This window comes from Aegilops tauschii, chromosome 6 (assembly GCF_002575655.3).
Source record: "Aegilops tauschii subsp. strangulata cultivar AL8/78 chromosome 6, Aet v6.0, whole genome shotgun sequence".
In the NCBI taxonomy this organism is placed as follows: Eukaryota; Viridiplantae; Streptophyta; class Magnoliopsida; order Poales; family Poaceae; genus Aegilops; species Aegilops tauschii.
The window spans coordinates 281,629,823-281,645,834 of NC_053040.3; positions in this window are offsets into that span (position 1 = coordinate 281,629,823).

Genomic DNA, 16,012 nt, shown 5'->3' on the forward strand with positions numbered 1-16,012 from the left:
CCGGAATTCTTCTTCGAGCAGATTTCCTGCAAAAAAGATCCGTTAAGCACATGCGGAAAAGTAGAAGTTCAAATTGTCATGGGATTTCATAGACATTACCTCATCCTAGGAACAAGGCCAGTGCATAACAAGGTTTTTCCATTCAATGTCTTCTAAATTTATAGCACAGGAGACTTCACCGGAAATTCGTTTATAGACTTGCCATCAAAGTGTGATTTCCTCAGGTAACACTGATACTGCTGCAATGCTTCCTTGAAAAGCACAAGCAAGCTTTGCTCATCATGACTATCCAGATTGACCCTCGCCCACTTACAACAATATAATGTAAAGCATTGATGTGTTCAATCAGCAGAAAACAGGAAAATAATCACCATGAATAATAGCACTTACATGTAAGTGGGACAGGAAGATGTGAAAATGGTGTTTGTCTTCACTATAATCTTCCCATGATGGGAATATATGCACGTAGAACCTAACAACATTGAAAGCATTGTCTTTTAAACTAGGAATAACTAGAATGGGGTTCCAATCTGCAGGAATTGGCCGTCTCTGCAGTTGGGATATGTCTTCGGCCGGTGGACTTGCTGTACTTTTTGCTGGAGTGGGATTTTTCTGTGGTACGGCTGGTGCTATGGCAACTGAAATCGGCATACCTTTTCCTGGAGTGCAGGTCCTATGTGGTGGGACTAGTGGTGTGGCCAGTGAAGTATGGGTAGTTTGCTGGAGTCGGTCCTATGTTTTGTGTCACGGGTTGTACAACCAATATAAGTGGGGTGTTGTCTGATTTCTCCGGCACAACCATGTTTTTCAAGGACTTTGCTGGTGCTCCTTCAGGTTCGGTAATCACCCTCTTCCTTTTTGATGTCTGATGCACAAGAACAACATTTGAGTTGAAAAACATGGTATGATGATAGATGGAATATGTATTGATAATGGATGGGCATGGCATCTCGACATATATGATGAGTAAACTAAGCAGATGGCGGTTGTCGGGGATATACCCCGCGGTATGACCCGGCCGGAGATATAAACCGGCTGGGACTTGGTAAACTGGCGGACAATTAAGGCAGACAGTTAAGACAGATGGCTAAGACAGACGGTAAACCGGCAGGTGGTAAACCGGCAGATGTTAAGTCAGATGATAACCCGATAGGTGTTAAGTCAGATGATAACCCGGCATGAGTTAATCATAACCCGGCAGACAATCATAAACCAGCAGGAAGTCATAACCCGGCAGACCATCATAGACCGGCAGACAATCATAACTGGTTGATAGTCATAACCCGGCAGACAGTGATAACTAGTTGACAGTCATAACCCGGCAGACAGTGATAACTGGTTGACAGTCATAACTCGGCAGACAGAGCCGCCTGGAGTTATGAAGCCCAAGACATTATGAAGCCCAAGACATTAAGAAGCCCATGAAGAGAAGTTAGAATAGTTTAAGTCTTAATCCGAGTTGGAATCTACATGTAACCCGCCCCTTCAACATATATAAGGAGGGGCAGGGCACCCCAAGAGGGAGAAGGAACAGAGATAATCTTAGGGCTAGACATAACTAGGAGAGCCGGTTTACGGCGACTCCCTCGTGATGATAATAAGACCTAGCCTCAAACAGCATGTAGGGTTGTTACCGGATGATGTTTCCCGGGGCCCGAAGCTGTCTAAATCCTTGTCTTGTTTGTTGATCCGCCTCACGTCTCTCGATTCCGACCAACCCCTTCAAGCTACCGCATAGATGCGTTGGCCTCACGACTAAGTACTCACACTAGGACATCTGCCGTGAAAAATGCACAACAGTTGGCGCCCACCGTGGGGCCAGGCGCACGGTGGTGTTGAGTTCTTGGAGGGATCTCTCGCAGGGATTGAGAAATTTGCAATTTTCTGGATAAAGAGGAGCCGGTTTGTAAGGATCTATATCAACTCCAAAGATTGATCCGTTCAAGTTGAAGAGTTGTGAGATTTAAGGTTTAAGGAAATTAGAGTTACAAGCTGTTACGCCAAACGTGTTATTGAAAAGTCGCTGAGACCAATGGAAAACTTGATCAGGCACTTGTTCAGATGACAGGAAAATCATACGTTTCTGAAGGTCAAAAGCTTTAGTATATCAAGAATACACATCGGCCGGAGGGCCTGACTCTGAGTCATCCCGAGCCACTATCGCCGGCTCTCTTGCGCTGCTACAAATCAAAGTCAACGTGGTCTGAGCATCGCTTCTGAACCGCCAACACCGCAAGTCACCGATCTCATCTGATATTGCAATCAACGACCCGGAATCAGACTTGGCAACGGGTTATGGCAATGTGGGAGACCCAGATTCAGATAGCCCGCTGCAGTCCTCCGCCGCTTTAAACCACTGTTATCTGGGCCATGACCCGCCCCTGTGTTGACAATCTGGACTCGCCGGCGCTCTTCCGAATCGCACCTCCGAACCACTGCTGGATTACCTCTCGCGCAACCTCAAGTCGCCGGCCGTTTTGCTCGTCTCGCCGATCCGAGCATCTCCTCTGTTAAGGTCGCCGCTCCACCTTGTCCTCAGGCACTTCGCCGCTGTGATGTCGGCCTGCTTTGTGAACCGCCTCGAGCCACCGCTGGGCTCGTTGCCCCCACTTGGCCCTGCCGTGGCCGCATCAGTGAGCCCCTTCCATCGCTGGTGTTGCCGCAATCCGCCATCCGGTTCTCGAGGTATTCCGGAGAGTTGCCGCCGCCATGGTCGCCGGAGCGCGTCCCCGGGCCGGCGCTGCCGTAATCCAACCCGGCCCGCTTCAGAGCCGCTGCCGCCGGTTCACCGTTCGACCCGCCTCCGAGCCACCCGAGCTGGCCAAACCGCCCAGATTTTTGTGACCCACCGCATGTTGAACCGCCGGACTCCGTCGTCGCAAGCTCTGATTCATACGACACTACGTCCGTGGCCATTCCCATCGGCCGTCTACTCCGGCCTGGTTATGCCCACGCTGCCTCTGCTTCGAACCGTCGCGACACCTTGCTGCCTTAAACCGCCATAATACGCTCTGAACTATGTTGCCGGTGTGCCGTTTCGGCCACGAGCTGCCTCCTTGGCCATCTCAGTCTACATGAAAACCGAAGCAAACCCAATTATCAAAGACCACTTTCCACTAGTACTCCTTGTCATCACATGGAGACTACAGAGCTACTTTTTTCCCTCAATTGTTATATGATCGTATTGCTGTTTGGGCAAGTTTCTCTCTACAATCTGAAGGAAAAGATCCCCAACGAGGAATAAGTCTGCTGCTTGGAGGAGGCTGAGATGGTGCGTCCAGGCTCGGAGCTAATCATCCTGACATGTTCTCACATGAGGCTCCGCCTGCGCCAGCTGCCTCCCGCCATGCCTCTGCCTCTCCCACAAACTGGTGCCCCTGAGTCGCCGCTTCTACCACGGTCGACCGCCTTGCTCCGCTTCACGCCCGATGTCTCCACAAACCGCCAGCGGCCGTCTCCGAGCGTGCCTACGGGCTGCTGTTCGAACATGAGCTGCCCATTGGCCTCTCGAGCCGCGTCGCCGCCGTCCCCGCAGACCCGTGAAGTCACATGTTTCCAAGGCGTCACAGTGGTGTTGTTCTGCTGTAAGGCCACAGTCTCCAAGCATGCCAATCCGCCCTTGCCGGAGTCGCTTGCATTTAAGCCGCCGTGGCCCGGTGGTGTTAAAACCGGAGCCACCTCTGCCTGCTTCAAATCGCCGCCGCTTCACCTTGCTGGTGTTGCCTTCGAGCCGCCGCTGATACAGCCTCGAGCCGGGCTCATGCCACTTCCTCACCGAGCCCTCGCGTAAAAACGGCTGAGCTCCGCCGTGCCTCGCGCTGCTTTGAGTCACCCCTGAGCAGACTCGCCCGCGGCGGCCTCATTCTACCTTTTGTTCCATCTTGAGCCGTGTTTGCTTCTTTCGACTGCCGCGCGTTTTTGCTAAGTTGCCGTGGTCCGCGCCAAGTCGCCTGCATCAGCTAAGATCCAGTATCAGCTGCTTACTAAAGAAGGAAATGAACTGAAGGTGGGAGCGGTTCATTGTTTTTGTTGGCAAGCCTGTGTTGAAATTTGGCTTTTGTGAAGTGATTTTCTGGAGTCTAAAACATCAGCTTTTAGTCGAGATTAGAATGAGTAGCTACTGACTGCACTTGGAAGTAAGTTGTCTGGTTCAGTGGCTGAAAGCAGAGTCATCAGGAGTTTGAGGGGGTATGGTGCCCCTACATGCTATAGCATCCTGCATGCACACCACTAACCACGGGCTGCTAGCTGCTTCTACAAAGTAGTTCTCTACTTTGACAAGGGTCAAACATGACCCGGAGGATCTTTTCTGAGCCGTCAGGACCGTTTAAAGTTGTTTCTGCCTCGTTGAGCTACCGGAGCTGTTTCTAATCGCCGGTTTGTCTGAGCAACTTCTGTCGCGATTGAAGGGATCATCCGTCATCCGAACAAATCAGGTGATATTCATCTAAATATTATTTTTCTTAACACACATTGTTTTATCAGAGAACAATTACCTGGTCTATGATATTTTTTTGCATGACCATTATTCTTTACAAAAAGGTGTTGCGAAAGGGGCGTGAGCAAATATTATTTTTGCACTAGCGCTCATCCTGCGCAGGTTGCCACCCCGGCTACATCAACACACGTGATTCACTTATTGTCCGCCCCGCGTCCGATTCTCCCGCCCGCGCCGGTTTACAACACCGCGGCCGACTCATCTGTCTGTGCCGCCTCTGAAGCCATGGTTGTCTTGGTCGTCTGACTCTCGCGGCCTGGTCTACATCAACACACCGGGCCGCATCTGTCTGCATGATCTGTTTATTGAGTATAAATCTAGTCACTGCTCGGGTAGCCCGGTTTTCTTCCAACAACTCTGGAGCAATTTATCATAGCCGCCGTCTGCACTAGATGGCTCAATGGACATGCGCACAAATCGCTGCCACTACTATTTGGTTAACTTCAAACAGCCAGTTGGAAGGAACCATTGGCCGAGTGGCTGACACGGCTCATACGGGATCATTTATAACCCGCCGCAGTCACCTCAACCTTCTGTGGATTTACATCACGTCATCAACACCAATGATATATACCTTCTGCTATGGTCAAGTACGGAGAATCTAAAGACAACTCCTTGAGTCATCTTAAGACTCGGGGGCTACGATGATATGACTCAGCAAGTCTTGCTTGTTTCAGCAAATTCAAGTGCCCCAGGATGTTGAAGGGAAAGATAACCCGGTCCCGGAGGTTACTACCATATTGATGAAAATTTAAAGGCCGTCCGAAATATTCTGGCTCACAATGATGCTTCTGGTTTATAGTCCGATTTAAGGGAAATCCCGTTTCCCACACAGCGGTGAAGCCCTTAGTATCTGGTTCAAATCCGGTTTAAGAGGAACCTATCTGTTGCAAAGCTATGACGCTCTCAATATCCAGTTCAAAATCCCAGTCCAAGAAGAATTTATCTCTTGCAAAAAGTTAAAGGTTGCTTAAGAGGACCTGCTGCCATGATGCGTGGTTAAACATGGGTATCCTGCCTTATTGGCTTATCATATTATTAATCACTTGGGGGCTTGGTTGTATTCGGACCATAGCTACACCTCTTGATCGGCGCGAGGCCACCAGGAAAATCATTTGGGGGCTTGGTCGTATTCGAACCATAGCTACACCTCTTGATCGGCTCAAGGCCGAAAGAAAATTACTTAGGGGCTAAAGAGAGTGTTGCAAAAGCACAACTCAAACATAGGCACCCACTGACCATAGCTCAAAATAGTGCTTGGGGATTCTTTGCTTCGCAATGAACAAAGAATCTACACTTGTAATAGGCTATCAAGCCATGGCTTGGAAGCCTGGTGTATTCACCTAAAACCCCAGGTTATCCTGCCTTTTTTAAGTAAGCCACTCCGTCCAGGTAAACCTGGTCTGACCTGCCGAACTTTTGACAAGTCAATCTCATAGACCCTGAACTTGTCAAAGTTAAAACGATGATTGGTTAAAGATTGAGGACCATCTTAAAAGGCTTTGTAAAATGGTTTAACTCAGTGGCCTGGCAGCCCATGAAAAGCCTCGATTTGGGGCCTGGCAGTCCGTGAAAAGCCTCGCATGTTCCTTTTATGCTTTTATTTGCCAAGTTCTTTTTTCCTGGATGAGATTTATAATATTTTTTGATAAACCGGTGTTTATTGACCCGGCTTGGCTTTCAACTACAAGTTGTCAGTACATGATCAGTTATAATCCGGTGCTTATTGACCCGGCCTGGTTTCGACTATAAGTCGCCAGTATATATTTGGATTGCGCCATTGGAATCATGCGCTTATAAATCATTGGGTATATTATTAAAATCTTTAATAGCCAACATGGCTGGATTTTTACTATGGTTATCAATAACCAGTATTATGATTGAGGTTTTCAAAGTCGCTTTAGTGCAATGGATATTATTTTATCGATGGATATGATTTATTCTACAATGGAAGGAATAGTCCCGAGTCGCTGCAGGCTTACGACCCGGCACTTGGGGCTACATTATTCAAATTGAGATTACATCAAATATGCAAGTCCCATGTCACTGCCAGCATGCACCATGGCACTTGGGGGCTAATGCAAAGTCATTTTTACTAGTCTTATCGAAGACCCGACTCATCATGTCATAATGAGCCAACCCTTGGGGGCTACCAATTGCTCCTGTCAACAATTCAAGGTACACAAGTTTTCATCCATTATATTGAAGGATCCACTGCTCAGTTGGTAAAGCACAAAGCTCTCAACCTTGTGGACGTGGGTTCAAGCCCCATGATGGGAGTTACATCATATAATATTATTCTCAATGAAGTATATATAAAGTCCCAGCTCAATATTATCTTACTGAGCTGGCCCTTGGGGACTACACATTGCTGTTCAAAGTCTACATGATTATATTTACAAAGTCCTTGCTCATTATTGCATAATGACCCAGCCCTTGGGGGCTACACTGGTTGAAGTTTTTATGAGCATAAAGCGATTTCAACTCCCAGGTTGATGCAAGCATGACAACCCGGCACTTGGGGGCTACATATGTGGAATACTCAGTTCTGACTGGTGATTGAGATGAACAACCTGGATTTCTTCAAGCTTGTGACATTCATATTGAAGCAAATCTTAAGCTGTTACTACGTTACCTTCTTAATACTTGGGGGCTACAAGTGATAGGCACATAAGAGGTATATTTTCAAGTCTGATGTTAACTACAATTATGACCCGGTGCTATCAATAGTTATAAACCGGCAATCTTGGCAATGATAAACCGGCAAGTTCTACATCCTTAAACCGGCTGAAGATCAGATGAGTATTTCAAGGACCAATATTTCTGTTAAGCATCGGGAGCTGAGTCAAATGAGTTATTCTTCATAATATTTCTCTGTGACAAACCAATGTAAGCAAATTGATTATGAAGCTAGCCTATTGACCTGGATTTTCTAGAAGAAGGAAATGACAAGGATTTAAGGATGATCAGGATTAGTTTAACATGGATAAATCCAAATTAAACTGGGGGCTAATGTCGGGGATATACCCCGCGGTATGACCCGGCCGGAGTTATAAACCGGCCGGGACTTGGTAAACTTGCAGACAGTTAAGGCAGACAGTTAAGATAGACAGTTAAGACAGATGGCTAAGACAGATGGTAAACCGGCAGATGTTATGTCAGATGATAACCCGATAGGTGTTAAGTCAGATGATAACCCGACAGGAGTTAAGTCATAACCCAGCGCACAATCATAAACCGACAGGAATTCATAACCCGGCAGACCATCATAAACTGGCAGACAGTCATAACTGGTTCACAGTCATAACCCGGCAGACAGTGATAACTGGTTGACAGTCATAACCCGGCAGACAGTGATAACTGGTTGACAGTCATAACCCGGCAGACAGTGATAACTGGTTGACAGTCATAACTCAGCAGACAGAGTCGCCTGGAGTTATGAAGCCCGAGATGTGATGAAGCCCAAGGCGTTAAGAAGCCCATGAAGAGAAGTCAGAATAGTTTAAGTCTTAATCCGAGTTGGACTCTACATGTAACCCGCCCCTTCAACATATATAAGGAGGGGCAGGGCACCCCAAGAGGGAGAAGGAACATGGATAATCTTAGGGCTAGACATAACTAGGAGAGCCGGTTTACGGCGACTCCCTCGTGATGATAATAAGACCTAGCCTCAAACAGCATGTAGGATTGTTACCGGATGATGTTTCCCGGGGCCCGAAGCTGTCTAAATCCTTGTCTTGTGTGTTGATCCGCCTCGCGTCTCTTGATTCCGACTAACCCCTTCAAGCTACCGCATAGATGCGTTGGCCTCACGACTAAGTCCTCACACTAGGACATCTGCCGTGACAAATCCACGATAGTGGTGCAACAAAGTAGAAGAAACGCAAGACAACATATGCAAGATACGCGCAATCAATAAAACCTTGCCAAATTAGAACATGCACCTTGATGGGTGAACAGGACATGCCATCTGCCTTTGACTCCTCGATGTTAGAATAGTCATTAGGATCATATTCTGAACAAGAATCAACAGGTGGGGAGCGTATGAGTTTCATTGCATCCAGATGGCACTCAATGCCTTGGTGCCAATTTTGTAAGTCATTGCAGTGTTTAGCTTCAAGAGTGGACTGCTGCTAGTGCGACACAAAGCAGCTACACAGATCATGGTGTAGATATAACGGGAAAACCGTAAGCATCAGAGTAAAATCAGCAAAGTGGAACTTGCTGGAATATATGTGCTAGTATTGCCGGTACAGCTAGAAAGGCTTCGGATACGATCTCTCTTCAACTGAAGGTGCGGTATTGTTAATATCAGTGTAACTCTGAAAGGCGACATAGCTCCCCACATTTCCTTGCTATTCTTATAGGATTCAAGTGGGCAGGCCACTACAAATCCTATTCCCATGTTTACAAAATCCTACGAATCAAAGAGGGCCGAGGAGTTCAAAGTGTCCATCACAACCGACCGTATAGACCTCTACACTGCAAATGTCCTTGCTCATCTTCACTACAAGGAACATACTGTACTACTATCATACTCCCTCTGTTCCAAAATATAAGTCTTGGTAGAGATTTCCACTATGGATCACATACAGATGTATCCAGATACATTTTAGTGTAGATTCACTCATTTTGCTCCATATGTAGTCCATCGTGGAATCTATACAAAGACTTGTATTTAGGAATGGAGAGAGTACTTATTAAAGAAGAACGGAGCAGGAACATGCTAAAGAAGAGCAAGCAGATTTTGGATAATAAAATGTTCATTGCGCAGTGCCCACACATGATGAACCAGAGCGCATCAAGAAAGCAACTCCCTGCTGTCTCTCTATATGTGGTGCACGTGCTTTTCGAAAGTAAAGTAGGAACATTAGCTGAATAATTAAATGTTATCTGTTTTAGTAATATCAGCATAATATCAGATTCGTACTTGAGCAACAAGTTTGGAATTATGAGCGGCACATTGTTTAGCTTGATGGATTCAGGAGCAGTGCTAAGCAGGTACGATGATGGTACTGAATATAAAGCCATGCCTGCATGCAAGTCACGTGACTTTTGTCATTTGGGTCAGTCGACCATTTCAGGCGGTTTGATGAAGATCCTACGTCTCCTAAACCTTCTTCTTCCCCGTCTCTGATTCTTCCCATACAAAACACCGCACGGGCCGCCGGCCGGACCATCGGCCCCCACCGCCTGTGTTCCTCCGCCACCCCCAACCCTCCCCCACCCCGGCCCCCACCCGCGTTGAGTTTTCTTCGTTCAGCGAGGCCCCACCATCGCCCCCACAACCACCGTCCCCACCCGAGCCCCTTCGTTCGCACCGGCGAACTCTGGCGAGCTCTGAAAATTCGACTGACCCAATTTTGAAATTTATTCTACTGTGATTTAACTAGTGTGGAATATAAAAGGGGAAACCATAAGCATTGGGAGTATAGTGTTGAGCGTGCCATGGCGGATCTGCACGTGCAAACCGGACAAAGGCAACTTCGCAACCAATGTTTGCTTTCAAATAGCAAGTAAGTGATGGACAAGAATCAGAGTAAAGCAGTGGCGATCTATTTTCTTGCGGTGATAAATAAGTTGAGCAGATACGAAAGAGTACCGCCTCTGGTGCGGCGTCGTGTATGCATCTGGTGAGAATTTGACGGTGCCGCGGTAGCGATGGCTGTCGGCGGCGTGGAAGCAGATCTAGGAGGGTAGACGGTGGCAGCGGGGCGCGGTGGACGAGACAGTCGTAGGAGCGGCGCCGGCAAGGTGGACGACGGCGGGGATGAAGCGAGAGGACGGGATGCAAGGATCCCGGTCCGAAGCCATGGATGAGAGAGGTCGATCTCTTGTAATGGACGGCGGCGTCGGGGTATCAGTTCCGGCATGGTGGAGGAGGACGGCGGTGGATGGGGTGGCGGACGGAGGAGGTTGGGGTGTATAGGGTGTTTGGCACCCACAGAGTACGAATGGTGAAATGGAGGTAGAGAGGAAGGGGGAACCATGTCTTCAGGGCGCGCTTGTCTCAAATGCGAGGAAATTTACAAACTTAGCCCCCGTTTCAAATTTCCTACATCACAACAATATTAGTCGGTTGGGGATAGGACGGTAATCTCGCACACACCGAATATTTGCCGACGAGAGTTTGTTTTTGGCGCCCACTGTGTATGAATCGGGGAGGGAGTCAATTTCGGCCGAGGACACACTGTGTTTTGGCGCCCATCGTGTATGAATCCGGGTGAGAGGCGGTTATGTCATGTTTGAGTGAAATTAAAAACCTACCCCTATAGAAACCTATAGAAATCGAGCAGATAGGCTTTGCGTGGCAGGGATAGGCAGTAGTAATTTCCATCTCGCAAATTTTGGTTTCGGGCGGTTACTGCGACTTTCCCCGCTTCGTTCAAATTTTGCAGAGTGCACGTTTACCGTGCCAACTCAATTCGAATCCCGTTTGTATTCTATTTTTTTCGGGCGGGATCCATTTTTGATTGGAATAAAATTCTATATACATCTTTTTTTTATATATACTTTCAAAAGCACAACACGCTTTATACATAAATATGGTTTACAAATGGCATGATCTCAGATTCATAAGGTTGTATCCATCAATTTGGATTTTCAAATATTTGAAACCACTTTATGTTGAAATCCAATGTATCCATTCCTTGCTAACTGTCTCCAATTAATGTGTGTTTCATGCGGGGTTTTTTTACTTCTCAAACATGTATAATGTGTTTCACACACGCAACATATAGTGTAATCCCGTTTAGACATTAATTGCATATAAACCATGCATTGTTTCTAATTAAAGAATCTATGGATCACCAATATTGATAAACTATATAACATTACACATGTCCCCAAATTCAAATGAATATGCATGTTTGATACACCAATTTGCGTTATGATATTATCAATGTCGTGATCTCCAGTTTAAATATTTGAATCCCATTTAATCAAGATATTCGTCTGATATAACTATCACACATGCTTAAATAGGACTAGCTCACTAGACCTATACGCGTTCATCGTCTCTCGGGTATCTCTCGTGCTACCTGTATGTTGACAATGATCTTTTATCTTCGTAACACGCTGACGGTACTCTCTCCCTTGACATTCATCACTCTATCTCTCTCTAAATATATCTCGCTCCCTGCTATGTGTCTCTAACTATGATTCTCCATGAGGAATCTCTTTCTCTCACACAAACACAAAACTTTGTCTCCCGGGGTCTCATTTCTCTCTACTATTCCCCTGTGTGCCACTCGCACACCCCTCATACAGAGATGTCTCTCGCTCCTTAGGTATGAGAACCTACATCTCTTCCTCTTAAATATCTCTTTCTCACACACAAAGACAAACTCTGTCTCCCAGGGTCTCATATTTCTCCACTGTTCTCTTGTATGTCGCTCACACACACACTCTCGCCCTAGAGATATCTTGCGTTCTCTCATATGTCTCTCTAGCTATCACTCTCGTTTTGAAATATCTTTCTCTCTCGCAAACACAAAACTCCATCTCTCGGGATCTCATTTCTCTCTGGTATTTGTTTGTATGTGAGTCACATGCACCCTTTCTTCATCTCTCTCACACCCACACCCATAACTCAGCCTTCTGATCCACTCGACTCCTATCTATAACACACACTAGCTAGCTTCTTTATCTTTCTATTTATCTGTTTCTCCATCAACCTTCTTTCATTTATAGGTTGATCTCTTTTGCACAATTGTTGTGCCTCACTCCCTCTGCTCGCCATAGATGCATGCTCCAGCCCACGCCACTATCTCTTAAAGACAAAAACACATGCTCAATTGTCGGGCCTTCTTCCCTGCATTCTCACATGCATGCATATTGTCATACCGATCCGTCTCTCCCATGCCGTTGATCTTATGACTTATGTCTTCTTTCTTTTATCTCGATCATGCGCCCGCACACACACACATCCCACGTATACATGTATACCTCTCACACATGCACATTCAAGGTCTCTATGTCTCCATACGTAGTTAATTACCCTCAACCCTAACGCCACATCGAATCGTTCTCTTTCTGTGTGCACATAACTTCCGCCTGGATGGGTTAAACACACACTCACACTTAACAATCTCCTTCTAGCTACCCCCACCGCCCTCTCACTCTTACCCTATATCCCCGAAACCAAAAAGACCATCCCTTCGTTTAATTCCTGCCTACATGCACCATCGATATATAGTAGTCTTCATCGGTGTCTCTCGAACAAACACGCTCTCTCGATGTCGACTCCTCTCACGTGCACACACCTTCTCTTCCCTCTCTACGGGCATTTTCTCTCTCGCACCCCATCGTTGGTGGCCTCTGCCATACACATCACCTCTCTATGATGAAGCCATGCACACTTAAATTACATCCGCCACCGAGGACCCCGCGACATGCGCACACACACACACGCACGCACACACACACCCACCCACACACACACACACAAGCACACACACACACACTAAGACTCCATCACACACACATGCACACACACACACACACTAAGACTCCATCTCTCTCTCTCTCTCTCTCTCTCACACACACACACCCAGACACACACACACACACAAACAAACACACACACACACACACACTAAGACTCCATCTCACACACACATGCTCTAGGCGGATCATTTGTTCCTACCACCCTTCATCCAACCTTACCCGTATGATAAAAAGCACCTTAATTTACTTGTATAACATGGACAAATTCCACTTTACTTTAGTAGTTAGCAAACTTATCATCTGTACCCTTATAAAAAACCGAGTTGGCAATGATGGTGTGCCTGCCATCTTGTAATATAGACCGTCTGATCTATATCTGACGGATATAAAGCAAACTATGATAATTTTACAAAAGATACCCACACCTCTCTCCACATCCTTATCTCCCACAACCTCATTGCTGAGCAATTAAAAAAGGAAGTCTCTGGAACAATCTAGCATGGTGGCCGCTGCCACCCACCGGCGCCGTCCATCCCCATGCTTCCGCCCATTCCAACCACTAGTCACCACCATGCTCCACTCCTCCTCACCTTATCTCTCATCTTTCATTTTTTCGATGACATTCTCGAGATACCAGTTTTCCGATAAAAATCTCAAAATATCATTAGTTTTTACACATGGGATTACTCCTGCATGGGTAAATCACAAAAGGTGTTTTGTAAAAAAATGCATATTGATGTTCCGTGCAATGCACGAGCATCTTGCTTGTAATTATATAACGCAAATCACGAGTTTTTTTACACAACCACGTTAACATGGCCACGTAAATCACTAGCTAAAGTAAATACCATTATACTTATATCCCGATGCAAAAGTTTGAGTACATGTCCGAAGAGTAGAGTCGCACACACGCACTCTATCTCTCAGAATCTCACACACACACCAGTTACATGATGCCCACTTAAGCAGACACGTATGTTACAATTTGTACACCTGCGGGTACACGTGATGCTGCGCATTTATTTAAGCCGGACGGCGAACCCAAACAGTAGCTGCATTCATTCCCCTGCCGCCGCCTCTTCTCTGGTCACCGTCGCCCGGTAGCCATGGCCCGGCCGAAGGTAACAACATATGCCATACTCCCGCCGGAGCGGCGCTTTAGTCTGGAAATTTTAGTGGTCATGCATGCATCTTTTTGTGCTAGCACTCGTATATAAGGGTTGACCGGTCGCTTCCCGCGGACGTGTGCGGGCGGTGGAAGAGGAAGGAGAAGGGAAGCGGGCTGTGGAGTAACGTTTTTACCACAATTTCTTAGAAAATCGAGTGCAATAATTGAGTAGTTTTGCAAACTACCAGTACTACACCTGGAACGGTTCAAAACCTATACTCCCTTGCCAGCGCGTGCTTCCCGTGTGAAATGGTCAGCGTCGCCCTGGAGCGTCAGTGCGGCATTAATGCTCGGCCAGAGTGGAGGAGACCTCTCACTGGCGCCGGCTTTGAAGCGGCGTGACGACCGAGAGAGCGCCGCTTGCCGGTGCACGCGACTGCTCCGCGTCGAGGCTGGCCATAGGCCCTGTTTGGATCCATGGGTTAGAGTTAGTTTGAGCTACTTGGGGCTCAAATAGCCCTAAAGTATCCAAGCATGAGGGTTTAAATTGGAGCAAGTTGCACCGAACCCACCAAAGAAAAACTATCCCACCCAAGAGGTGCTAATTGGAGATAGTTCTCATTGGGAACACTGAAAAATCACTTTTCTCTCTCCATCAAGTGCATTTATTGTCAATCTAACCCTGTCACCCAAACTCCTCTTTGGCTACAGTTAGTTCAGGGTTAGTCATGAGTTAGTCTAACCTCTAGCTAAGTTAGAGTATCCAAATAGGAGCAGTATAGGACATGCAAGTTGCTCAAAGCATATAGTCAAATTCGTACGTGAAAGGATTTTTTTCTTTTTGAAAATGGAATGTGAAAGGAATTTTTTTTAGAATGCTCTTGGCATGTCGCTAAGATGTGATGAGTTAACCGACCTCAATAGACGGCAAAAATGCCGGCCCGCCGCACTTTGAGAGAGATGAGGAGGGAGAAGCGATACGGGCTACTGGATTACTGGAGATAGGTGTCGCACGGAAGCCAAGAAATATGGTGATACGTGGGTTAGCCATGTAATAGTATGATGTAACTACACTGGGCTGCCGTGTTTCGTACTCTTCCAGTCCACTGTGGAGATGATTGGTTGATTTTATATCGCTGAATAATATAAAATATTATGAGTGCAGACGCTCCCCCACAAGGTTCCTTGCTCCTTCTCCGTCGTCGGGAATCTATGTTCTTCCACTCTATTTTTTTACATGAGCTTTGTTCATCCTTTTGCTAACACGCGACACATCTAGCATCAAGGTGCACGTGTCATGCAAGGATCGTTCCATCTATATGAAGAACACGTGGGACTGGAACTACGAGATGGACATGTACCCACTAGTGGACGTGCGAACCTGTGTAATGTAGTGCAGTAAATGAAGTAGAAAGGCACAAATAGTATGAACATGTGTGGCATATAGGCATTTGTCTCTTACTACCACTAAATGTTGTACGTGCAATGCCCGGTGATGTTATGGAGTACGTGACTAAGTACTCTACTACTACTATATTAATTGGAGGCACATATTAGGAATGTGCAGTCATCTTGGCATAGTAGTATGTATAACCGAGTACTACTAATACGCTCCTAAGTGGAAAACCGTTATGTTGTGATCGGTGTGAACAGTTATGCAATTAAATATAGCGTGGTACTACCTCCGTCCTAGTTTATTAGTCCCCTTTGTAATTTGTGCCAAATTTTCACTAAATATTTAACTTAAAAAATATTAGTGCATGTCAACAAAAATTATACTATCGTTGTTCTGTTTCGAAAAAAAACATATAAGCTGTTACTTCTTACCAAAGGATCTGTATATCCAACAGACACAAAATATCCATTCGACTGTTCGAAATTACTTTCATTGCTGATCTAATGTCGAGGTAATTGCTGCATCGCCACCAAAACCCACAATCTCTTAAGCTAGAGAAGAC